The sequence below is a fragment of the Ovis aries genome, chromosome 17, assembly GCF_016772045.2.
Source record: "Ovis aries strain OAR_USU_Benz2616 breed Rambouillet chromosome 17, ARS-UI_Ramb_v3.0, whole genome shotgun sequence".
Lineage (NCBI taxonomy): Eukaryota > Metazoa > Chordata > Mammalia > Artiodactyla > Bovidae > Ovis > Ovis aries.
The window spans coordinates 56,656,446-56,668,560 of record NC_056070.1 but is presented as its reverse complement, the minus strand read 5'-3'; the positions used below and the strand labels follow the sequence as shown (position 1 = coordinate 56,668,560).

General features: G+C 41.6%; 1 long non-coding RNA gene and 1 other non-coding gene across 2 annotated transcripts in view; one reads left to right on the top strand and one right to left on the bottom strand.

Annotated features, from left to right (window-relative positions):
- LOC132658064 (uncharacterized) overlaps nucleotides 1–12,115 on the top strand; it is a 258,440-nt gene that overhangs the window by 31,468 nt on the left and 214,857 nt on the right. The gene's annotated exons all lie outside the window — the stretch shown is intronic.
- LOC114108912 (U6 spliceosomal RNA) lies at nucleotides 11,781–11,887 on the bottom strand. Its single transcript, XR_003585638.2, has one exon. It is a non-coding gene; the product is annotated as a U6 spliceosomal RNA (small nuclear RNA).

The window sequence follows — 12,115 nt, the reverse complement described above, 5'->3', positions numbered from 1 at the left end:
GCTGTTATTAATACTCATACAGTACTTAGAGGTAGTGTAAATGCCCCATAACAAATTTTCAGGGAATAGTTAAGTAGAATTTCAATTTTGTGTTCTGATGGTAGGACTGGAGCTTCTTCCTTGAGTCTTAGGGAGATGTGTTATTTTCCTTTCCTAGTTTATAAGACCAAGGAAATAAATATACTAAAAGACTCTTCATTTGAGGAGGTTGTTTCCAATGATGCCTATTAGTGGTATACAGACTAGGAGTTGGGCCTCCCTGGTAGTTCAGCTGGTGAAGAGTCCACCTGCAATGCAGGAGGCCCAGTTTGATTCCTGGGTTGGGAAGATCCTCTGGAGAAGGGTTGGGCTACCCACTACAGTATTCTTGGACTTCCCTGGTGGCTCAGACGGTAAAGAATCTGCCTGTAATGCAGGAGACCTGGCTTCAATCCCTGGGTTGGGAAGATCCCCTGGAGGAGGGCATGGTAACCTACTCCAGGATTCTTGCCTGGAGAATCCCCAGGGGAGCCTGGCAGGCTACAGTCCATGGGGTCACAAAGAGTTGGACATGACTGAGCGACTAAGCATAGCACAGCACATAAGAGAGATGCTAGTTGCCCAGTGATAATAAATGGGTGTTCAGCAAGTTCTGATTCACGTTAGCAAACCTACTGTGCGTACTCAGAATAGACATTGGCTAAGGGATTGAGTACTGTATTTCACTGTTTTGATATATGAAGTATTGGGATAACTGGTAAAATTAAGATTGAGAAGATTAAGGCTAGTACACCTTCTAGTTTGTTGGAAATTGGTTGTGGGATTGTGTGTGGATATAAGAAGTATCCATCTGGTTTGATGTGGTAGCAGGGAGTGTTGAGGGGGGTTAGCTGGGATATAGTTGTCTGGGTCCTCTAGAAGGTCAGGTAGGAATAGTACTAGTGCTATTACTAGTACTGGTAGCATCAGAAACTGGAACAAGGCACCAAGATATCTTTGTGCAGTATGGATGAAATGGGATTTTGTTCATGTCGGATGACATTCTTGTTGATTATTAGAGTGTGTATCATGAAGGAATAACAAGTGGATGATTGCTAAAGCCACAATAATAAATGGAAGGGTAAAGTGGAAGAAGAATTGTGTAAGAGTGGCTTTGTCAACTGAGAATTCTCCCGAGATTCATTCTACCAGGCTGGTTCCAATGTAAGGAATTTGTAAAAGGAAATTTGTAATGACGGTTGCTCCTTAGAAGCATGTTTGGCCTCATGGTAACACGTAACCTATAAATGCTATAGCTATTACTGTAAATAGTAGGGATGATTCTGATGTCTCATATTTCCGGGAAAGTGTAAGATTCATAATACAGTACTTGCCCTACATGGATAAAAAAACACAGAAGCTGTATGTACATGTGAATATTGGATAGTTCATCTGTAATTGACATCTCGGCAGATATGGGTTACAAACTAAATGCCAGTTACTGTATCTGATGTACAGTGTGTTGTTAGGCATAACCCTGTTAACATTTGTAGAATTAAAGAAATACCTGGGTGGTGTTGTTCGGTCACTAAGTCATGTCCGACTCTTTGCCACCCTATGAGCTGTAACCTGCCTGGCTCCTCTGTCCATGTGATTCTCCAGGCAAGAATACTAGAGTGAGTTGCCACACCCTTCTCTAGGAGATCTTCTTGACCCAGGGATTGAACCTGAGTCCCTTATATCTTCTGCTTTGGCAGGCAGGTTCTTTACCACTAGTGCCAGCTGGGAAGCCCCACCTAGGCGTATGTTAGTAGTTTTTGGTTATATAAGAGCTGTGACCACTGAGCTTGCAGTGGTTCTTTACATTTTCAAGGACGAAGAAGTAGAGATTGTGTGTAATTTTAGTGGGATGGAAGACTGAGTGATTTATGACACTGGAGATTCTGGGTTTTCTACTGAGGAAGCTATACGAATTGCTGCATTATTGTACTTGGCTGGTGTTTGTTACTGGTTGGTCATTGTTTATTGGCATTGTGATAATTATGGAAGTAACTCATGGAAATTAAATAGAACTATTCTTAAGGCAAGTGTAATGAGGAAGGAGAGGAAATAAACTTTCAGTAGGCCCTTTTGGTCTAGGGCTAGTATAGAAATTTTTATTTGGAAAAGTAAGGTAGATTTTGGTAACACGTTTTCTAATCAAGTCAGGTCTAACAGTAGTGATGCTCATTTCTGACTCCTTGATGGATTTAGATATGGTGAGAGACTGTATGATAGCTAGAAAGTATCTGAGAAGATTAGAGAATTTGAATAGATTTGAAGGATCATTGAATTTAGATTTTTGTGTAGTAAAGTTGATTTCAAGTGCCAGAATAAATCCTGAAATAGTCACAGCAAGGGCTGTTAACTTCAAATAGTAAGGCATAGTTATTTGTGGAATTGTTGTTGGAGAGATGTTGCTGGAGATAAAGAATCCAGCAAAAACACTTCCAATTAAAAGGTGTTTGAGAGAATTAATTAGGAGTGGATTATATTCATTAATTCAAGTTAGAGTAGAGAAGTGAGGTTGTCCTAAGAGCAAAGAATTTGAGTGCTATAGACAGTCATTAGGGATGTGGCAATAGGTATAATTAGGAGGGCTCAAGCATTGGTACAGGATATGCTGACTGTTTCAATGAGCAGCTCTTTGGAACAAAAACCTCTGAGGAAAGGCATTCTTGTTAGCACGAGTCTTCCGATGATGACGGAGGTTGTGGCGAAAGATATTGCTCTAAACAGACTTCCTATTTAGATTGTGAACAATGGATCTGGAGCACATAAATAGCATTGCTTTGAAAAGTGCTTGTGTGCAGAAATGGGGGAAGGTTAGGTAGGGATGGTTAATGCCAGTGTTTACCATTTTAAGGCCTTGTTAGCTCAAGATAGAAAAAGTGACCTTTTTTTTTTTAAAATGTTTTGGGTGAGAACACAGATTGCTACAAATAGTATGATGATGGCTCCTAGGCATAATGTCATTGTTTGGATTGTTTTTATTGTTTTCTCTTAGTGGATGACAAAGGATATTAGAAAACACCTGCCTCAACTGTTGTTTGAGTGGCATGGGGTTGAGACCGGAATGTGGCCCTCTATTCCTGAGGGGAGTCATGGGTGAAGGCCAAATTGGGCAGATTTTCCCGCTACAGCTAGGAGAAACCTGACCAGGGATAAACTAATGTGATGGAAGTCTGAAAATTTGTTGTGAAGTCTCATGCATTTGAGTGATAACGATGCTGTTGATAATGGATCCCACTGGAGACCAATGAGGTTAGGTAAAACGATTTGAAGATCAGTAGTGGTTTCATCTGTTTGGTTCTGCTACTCATCCCATGTGCAAAAAGGGTACAATACCAACTAAACTGCTGGAGAAGATTGTTGGCAGTAACTAAAACTTAGTATAGTGATGAGAAATACAAGTAGATATTTGAAGAAACTGTTAATGTTAGAGTCTGAGTATGTATAGAATGTTGGGAATTCTCTGACTGACCATGTGATGAATTGTGCTGCTGGTATGAATGTCACTGAGAAGTAATGTAATTTAAAGCTAAGTGATAGTTTTAGGGTTGGATAGTAAGTACTTCCAGAGAAGGCGATGGCACCCCACTCCAGTACTCTTGCCTGGAAAATCCCATGGACAGAGGAGCCTGTTAGGCTGCAGTCCATGGGGTCTTGAAGAGTTGGACATGACTGAGCGACTTCACTTTCACTTTTTACTTTCATGCATTGGAGAAGGAAATGGCAACCCACTCCAGTGTTCTTGTCTGGAGAATCCCAGGGACGGGGGAGCCTGGTGAGCTGCTGTCTATGGGATCACACAGAGTCGGACATGACTGAAGCGACTTAGCAGAGAGAGTAAGTAATTCAATGTCAGTTTGAAATGATTATTCCGTGGCCCGAGTAAGTGAATACTGTTGTGGAAATTAAGATGGTAATAAAGACATATGAGACATAAAATGAGCATAGGTTGCTCCTGTGGACATTGGAGTTTGTTATTTTAATTGGTAGAGTTATGTAATTACTGTGACTAAATTAGAAGAGGGGAATAAACTTATTACTTTCATTTGGAGTTGCACAGTTTTTTGGTTCCTAAGACCGATGGATCACTCCTTTTCCTTTTAGAAGTTTGGTTAATTATGAAGACAGGAATTAGCAGTGCTTGTATACCTTTTTGCTAAATAAAAAGATTTGAATTTCTGTTGCTAGATTCATAATGTATTGTTTTTGTCAAACTGTATTTGACAGCACATGGAGCTGAAAATAATTTGGGGTTGAGTGATAGTGGAGGGGTAATGGGTGCAGAGTTACAAAGGCATTTTCTTGTGTGAAGGCTTCCCTGGTGGCTCAGATGGAAAAGAATTGTCTTGCAATGAGGGAGACCCAGGTTCAATCCCTGGGTTGGGAAGATCCCCTGGAGGAGGAAATGGCAACGCACTCCAGTATTCTTGCCTGGAGAATCCCGTGGACAGTCTATGGGGTTGCAGAGTCAGACATGACTGAGTACCTAACTCTTTTACTTTCACACTTTTCACTTTTCTCATGTAAATATTGTGTTATGATTAGTATACAGAGAGAGTCTATGGCAGTATTGACTGCATTAATCCCTATTAGGATGATGGTGATGTTGGAACATGAAAAAGATGACTACCAATAGTTCTCCAGTGAAGTTGATTGTTGGGGGGTAATGCTAGATTTTTAAGACTTGCTAGTAGTCATCATGTTGCCATTAGTGGAAGAGATCTGTAGGTCACAGGTTAGAATTATGGTTTGGCTCTGAATACATTTGTAATTTGAATTTTCCAGGCAGTATAATATAGAGGACGTGAGGCCATGACTGATTATCAGGGCAGTGGCCCCTAAATAACTTCAACGTGTTTGGATGAGGATAGCTGTGATGGCAAGTGCTATGTGGTAAATGAATCATGGTGAGTGATTTTAAGTCTGTTTGGTGCAAGCAGATTGAGCTAGTTATGATTATTCCTAATACGAGGAGTGGGTATGCTATGTGGTTTGTTAAGGGGTATAGGATCACTGTGATTCATAGCATACCAGGACCCCCAAGTTTGAGTACTGTGGCTGCAATAATTATAGAATAGGGGCTTTGACATGCAATTTTAGCAGTCGGAGGGGTATTTTTTTAAATTATAAAATCTGTTTTGCATCCTAGCAAAATGTTGGATCAAGAGTTAGATTTTGTTGGGTTCAGTGTTGGATCATTAAAAAGTTTCATGAACCTATATTTTGGATATATATGAGAAACTAGGAGTGGAGAAGCTGCTACTAGTGTGTAAAATAAAAAGTAAAGTCCTGCATTAAGTTGTTCTCTTTGGTTTCCTCAGTGAGTAATAACAATGTTGGGATTAGAGTTGCTTCCAATAAGATACAGAATGGAATCAATTCTGTGGCTGTGAATGTTCTAATTAGGAACATATATAGTATGATTCATTTCAGTTCAGTTCAGTCACTCATTTGTGTCCAACTCTTTGCAACTCCATGAATTGCAGCATGCCAGGCCTCCCTGTCCATCACCAACTCCCAGAGTTCACCCAAACTCACGTCCATTGAGTCGGTGATGCCATCCAGCCATCTCATCCTCTGTCGTCCCCTTCTCCTCCTGCCCCCAATCCCTCCCAGCATCATGGTCTTTTCCAATGAGTTAACTCTTCACATGAGGTGGCCAAAGTACTGGAGTTTCAGCTTTAGCATCATTCCTTCCAAAGAACACCCAGGGCTGATCTCCTTTAGAATGGACTGCTTGGATCTCCTTGCAGTCCAAGGGACTCTCAAGAGTCTTTCCCAACACCACAGTTCAAAAGCATCAATTCTTCGGTGCCCAGCTTTCTTCACAGTCCAACTCTCACATTCATACATGACTACTGAAAAAACCATAGCCTTGACTAGACAGACCTTTGTTGGCGAAGTAATGTCTCTGCTTTTCAATATGCTGTCTAAGTTGGTCATAACTTTCCTTCCAAGGAGTAAGCGACTTTTAATTTCATGGCTGCAGTCACCATCTGCAGTGATTTTGGAGACCCTAAAAAATAAAGTCTGACACTGTTTCCACTGTTTCCTCATTTATCTGCCATGAAGTGATGGGACCAGATACCATGATCTTAGTTTTCTGCATGTTGAGCTTTAAGCCAATTTTTTCACTCTCCACTTTCACTTTCATCAAGAGGCTTTTTAGTTCCTCTTCACTTTCTGCCATAAGGGTGGTGTCATCTGCATATCTGAGGTTATTGATATTTCTTCCAGCAATCTTGATTCCAGCTTGTGCTTCTTCCAGTCCAGTGTTTCTCATGATGTACTCTGCATAGAAGTTAAATAAGCAGGGTGACAATATACAGCCTTGACGTACTCCTTTTCCTATTTGGAACCAGTCTGTTGTTCCATGTCCAGTTCTAACTGTTGCTTCCTGACCTGCATATAGGTTTCTCAAGAGGCAGGTCAGGTGGTCTGGTGTTCCCATCTCTTTCAGAACTTTCCACAGTTTATGGTGATCCACACAGTCCAAGGCTTTGGCATAGTCAACAAAGCAGAAATAGATGTTTTTCTGGAATTCTCTTGCTTTTCCATGATCCAGCGGATGTTGGCAATTTGATCTCTGGCTCTTCTGTCTTTTCTAAAACCAGCTCGAACATCTGGAAGTCCCCCCGTCCCAACCTATAGCTTACTGATTAGTTTTATCAGCCTATTTCTTCTTAACCAGTTTAGTGACAACAGCCTTATGTTTTCTTTTTCCGAGTTAGCAATTCTTTTTTCTTAACATGTGTGTATTCAGCTGCACTGGATCTTAGTCGCAGCACACAGGCTCTTCATTGCCATGCACAGATTTCTCTAGTTGTGGTTTGTGAGCTCTGGAGTGCTCAGGTTCAGTAGTTGCAGCGCATGGGCTAAATTGTCCTGCGGCATGTGGGATCTTAATTCCCTGACCAGGGATGGAACTGAGTCCCCTCCATTGGAAGATGGATTCTTAACCACTGGACCACCAGGGAAGTCCCTGGTGATTCTTTCAATAGGTGACATTGATTGGCAATGAGTATTAGTGGTAAGAGTCATGTTCTTAAAATTCATAAAGGTGCTGATAGGAGTTGGAGAAGATTAATGAAAAATTAAGGCTGTTGTCATTAAATTGGTTAAGAAAAAATAGGCTGATAAAACTAATCAGTAAGCTATAGGTTGGGACGAGGGAGCCTGGTGGGCTGCTGTCTATATGGTCGCACAGAGTCAGACACGACTGAAGTGACTTAGCAGCAGCAGCATAGGTTGTGGTAGTGATTCAAATCATGTTATTTTTGATAATCATGTTAATTGTATTAATATAATAGTTGGGATAATAATTTTAACATTGGAGAAGTTTAAGAATTTGTAGGTGATCAATGCTGTAGGTATTCAATACTGTTACTAATAGGGATAATCCAAGAGCAGCTTTGAAGGCTGTGAATACTGGTAAGAGGAGCCTTCTCATAAGCTCTCTTTCTTCCTTATAGAGCCTTCCCTATCTATGAGGGGCACAGCTGGATAGCTGACTGGCTCGCTAGCTCTCCTCCTAGTAGAGATGGGAAGCCCCAAAAGCAGATTCTGAGAAGGAGTTAGCGCCAGGATGTTTATTAAAGAATGCCTTTGGAATCAACATGTATATATAAGGGAGGAGTGGGAAAGCAGGCAGTAAAGAATCTGCCTGCAATGCAGGAGCCTCAGGAGATGTGGGTTCAGCCTCTGGGTTGGGAAGATCCCCTGGAGGAGGGCATGGCTACCCACTCCAGTATTCTTGCTTGGAGAATCCCATGGACAGAGGAGCCTAGAGGGTTACAGTCCATAGGGTGGCAAAGAGAGTAAATTAGCATACATGCAATCAGGAAGCAGGGATGGCTGGGGGGAAGTGAGACACAGTGAGGCTCAGCAACAACCTGAGCCAACTCTGCAGGTAGCTCTCAAGCTAGAATGACCCTCCAAGTTGTCCTAAACTTGGGTAGGATGGCTCTGAGACTTCATAACCCTGTATCTGGCAGTCATTGGATCTAGGCTTCCCCAGCAAGGTGTGTCCTTGAGCAAGGGAGCTCTCTGTAGCTGAGGCATTTCCTAAAGGGACTGACAACTGAAGGTCATCTGCTAACAGCACTTTCAGCAGCTAGGGCAGCAAGTCCTTCAGTGAAGAGACATATGGATAGTGATTCACAGTGTCCGACACTGTAGGAGGCAGAGCAATGAAACAATGAAAGGAAATAAGCCAATAAAGAGTGTGTTATTAAGCAGGTTACCACTATGGGCAATCAGATTATCCCACCTGGGATAGCATGGGAGCTGGTGTATTTATCCATCAACTAGCATCAGTCAGTGGTTGATCACTAATCCCTGGAGCATTCATTCTTTGGCATTTCCCGGGCACAGGCTCACTGAGCCCCAGTTACCAGAGAAAGCCACTCAGCAGAGATACAGTGCAGCTCTTGGGAGTCTTGGGCTGAACTTTATAGACAATTGCATTGAAACAGGTAACAGTAGGCTTCATTCGCAATTAACATGCATCAGGAACATTTGGATTTAGCCTTGTGTGGAGAGTAGGAGGAAATTCCCAGGGCTTCATCAGAGAAGCAACCTGTAGTTTCTCCTTGGCTCTCCAAGACTATAGCACTCAGATGTAATTCTATTTCTAAAATGTTTTCTCTGCTAAGAGAAAGAATTTAGGACAGACACTGAGCATCATTTTGTGACTGAAAAGGTTGAGAGTCCCTAGAACAGGTTACCAAAAGAAATGTGAGTTTCTGTGAAGTTCCAAAACTACCCCCTCCTGGATATTTTATCCATTCAACAAATTGGGTGCCTACTGTGTGCTAGGGGCTCCTCTGGTGGCTCAATGGTTAAGAATATGCCTGTCATGCAGGAGATGTGGGCTGGGAAGATCCCACGGAGAAGGAAATGGCAACTCACTCCAGTATTCTTGCCTGGAAAATTCCATGGGCAGAGGAGCCTGGTGGGTTACAGTCCATGGGGTCTCAAAAAAGTCAGGCATGACTTAGTGACTAAATAACAACTATGTGCTAAACATTATAGAAATTTCTGGAAACACAGTGGCAAGAAAACCAAATGCTATTCCTGTTCTCCTGAAACTTAAATTCTAGTGAGGAGGTCAGACATTAAAATGATGCCCCCCGAATTTACATCTGAGAAACAAACTAATATGGAAGCATTTAACAAAAAAGACCTGACTCAGCGGATTGGCAGTAAAAGGTTGGGAAGGCTTCCCTGAATGAGGAACACTAAACTGAGATATGAAGGGTGAGTAAGTGTTAACTTGTGGGAAAAGCATTGCCTCCAGAAGGAATAGTATGTGCAAAACCTTTGAAGTTCTGAAGGAGCTTGGGTAAACAGAAGTCTGAAAAAAATGCAATAGATTTGGAATATAGAAAATAAAGGAAAAGGAGTAGCTTAAGATATATTTTATTTTCAAAGTTTATATAGTCTCCCCCCTCATTTAAAAATTAATAGTCAGGAAAATAGAAGCCAGAAAAGCAGGAGAAAAAGTAGAACATGATCACAGAAAATTCAACTGCCTAAATATGTCAGGATTTTAAGAATCATAGACCTTTTAGAGGTCCACTGGGCCAGGAAACTGAAGCTCAGAGATGGCGAGTGACCTGCTAAAGTCACACAGCTAACTAGTGGTAGGTGTCTTACCAGGAGTATTTTCTATTTGAATAGCTAATATTTAATTAAATGTATCAGAAAAAATATAACTGGTATATCAAACTTCTGATCTCATGGATGGCAATGCTTTGAATAAGGTTATGTGGGGGAAAAGTGAGGTGGATTAAAGTAAACAAAAGCTTAATAAGTAATTGTACAGTTGATACACAAATATGAAAACCCACCAGTGTGTTAAGCAAATGGTTGACAGGAGTGTGTGAACCACTCTATGCTGACTGGCATTCCTATGCCCATCGTAGTTTAGGGTAAATTACTAGGGACAAGAGATTTTCTCACTAATCTCAAAAAGTCCCTTTTGGACTTTGATTTCAAAGTAGTCAGGGCCCTTTTCAGCTTGTTTCTTTCTCTATTTTTCCTCTCCATGAAAACATCCCTTTGGTTCATCTCTCTTCAAACTATGGGGGTGGAGTTGGGGAGGAAGAAAGTAAAAGGTTACTGACTTCATGTAATCCTAAAAGTAACAACCATGAATATAACTTGGGTTATGGCAAATGAGAGATGTGTGAAGGGGGCTATCAGCACTATTCAGAGATTGGGCAGTTAATGAATGTGAACTCTGAAAGCAGATTAAGGCACTCTGGCAGATAAACCCCTTAGCAGGAAGACTGTGCTTATTAAGAAGCCCATAATTTACTTGGCTCCCTTCTCTCCAGGTTGGTTCTGTAGCAAAGCTGGCTGCCCCTCCTCATGAGCTCTTGGGACCAGCTAGAGGATGGTGTGGAAGGCAGGCGCAGGGAGAGTACTTGCTGGTCGGTAGGCACAAGTTTCTCCTGGAAAGATTTCCTTCAGCAAGCTGGTGTAGTCAGGGCTAATTTATCCATTGGCACAGTAGATGAAGTGCCTAGAGTCCACAAAAATGTTTCGATTTCTTCTAAAATCAGAAGAAAAACATGAATATAATTCAGCCTGGATTATATTTGTCTTTATGACAACACAGTCATAAAATACAATTTTAAATATATGCGTCTTTACGGTGGAAGGAACTCATGAAGATAGAAGTGCCGTAGAAGTCGTAACGTGGCCCTGGGTATGGTGGGAATCTTTGTTTTTATCTGTCCACCCTTTACTGCCTCTTCTGGTTGTGGAAACTCAGTGTTACTTTGGGGAACCACCCTTCCTATACCCACAGTCCTGTGAGATTTAGATGGGTTGTTTTGGTTTTTGTCAATTCTGGCTTCAGAAATGGCCACATGACTGAGGCTCAGCCAATCAGAGGTCCGTATCTCTTGTCCTCTCTGATTGGTTCAGGATGAGTCAGTGCCCCAAGTGGTGCCAATTAGGACCCACCAAAATCAGTTCTGAAATTTTTCATGAAATTGTGGGAAGTGAGAAATAGAATGTAAATAGGCGATGCATGCCACCATCTTTACCACTAGATGGGAAGCATTTGAGAAATAGGCGCTAAGCAGAATAGTTTGTGTTTCCATCAGTAAGAGTTTGGAGACTTTAACTTCAGAGCTGGGTCACCTCCCTATGCTGAGCTATCTCTGGAGAGCATCTGATTGGTTCATCCTCAGTCAGGTGCCCACCTCTCATCCAATTAGCTGTAGCTAAGGGGTGAGTGACAGAGTAAAGATACACAAAGATGATTGTCAAGACTCAGAACAGGGACTTCCCTGGTGGTCCAGTGGTTAAGAATCCACCTACCAATGCAGAAGATTCAGGCTGGATCCTGGGTCGGAGAACTAGGACCCTACATGTCCAGGGCAACTAAGCGGCAACTAAGACTTGATGCAGCCAAATACATAGGTTTTTTTTTTTTCAGTTAAAAAAAAAAAAAAGACCCTGCATGGGAGTCTTGGGCTGGGCAGAATATGTCACATCTAGATTATTTGCTAGGTCTTTTTCCAGTTTGGGAAGCTGTGGAGTGTTAGGTGACATGGCTTGGCTTCTGATTTTGAGTGGGAGATGTCAAGAAGCTTTGATCTAATTCAGAATTTCTCAGACTGTGTTCTGGGATACTAGTGTCGGTGGGGATATTTGAATGGATTTTGTGGTCAAGTACATTTGGGAAATGGCAGCCTAAATAGCATCACACGGATTTCTTTTCTGAAGACTTCTTGGATCTTTATTTATTTATTTTTTAAAATATGGAACGCTTCACGAATTTGCGTGTCATCCTTGCGCAGGGGCCATGCTAATCTTCTCTGTATCGTTCCAATTTTAGTATATGTGCTGCCGAAGCGAGCACTTCTTGGATCTTTAATATGTCAAGTGCATTATGAATCTCTGGGAGAGGAAGAAAGAGAAGGCCTAGTATTTCTCAAATTTGTATGACCACCAAACTAGGGATTTTAAGGAATTCCCTGCTTTGGAAGAAACCACTATTAATACATCTACATCAAGGAATACAGTTTAAGAAATGCTGGTCAAGCTAATTTACCTTGAAAGCATTATATGCTATCAAAGAAAAACATTT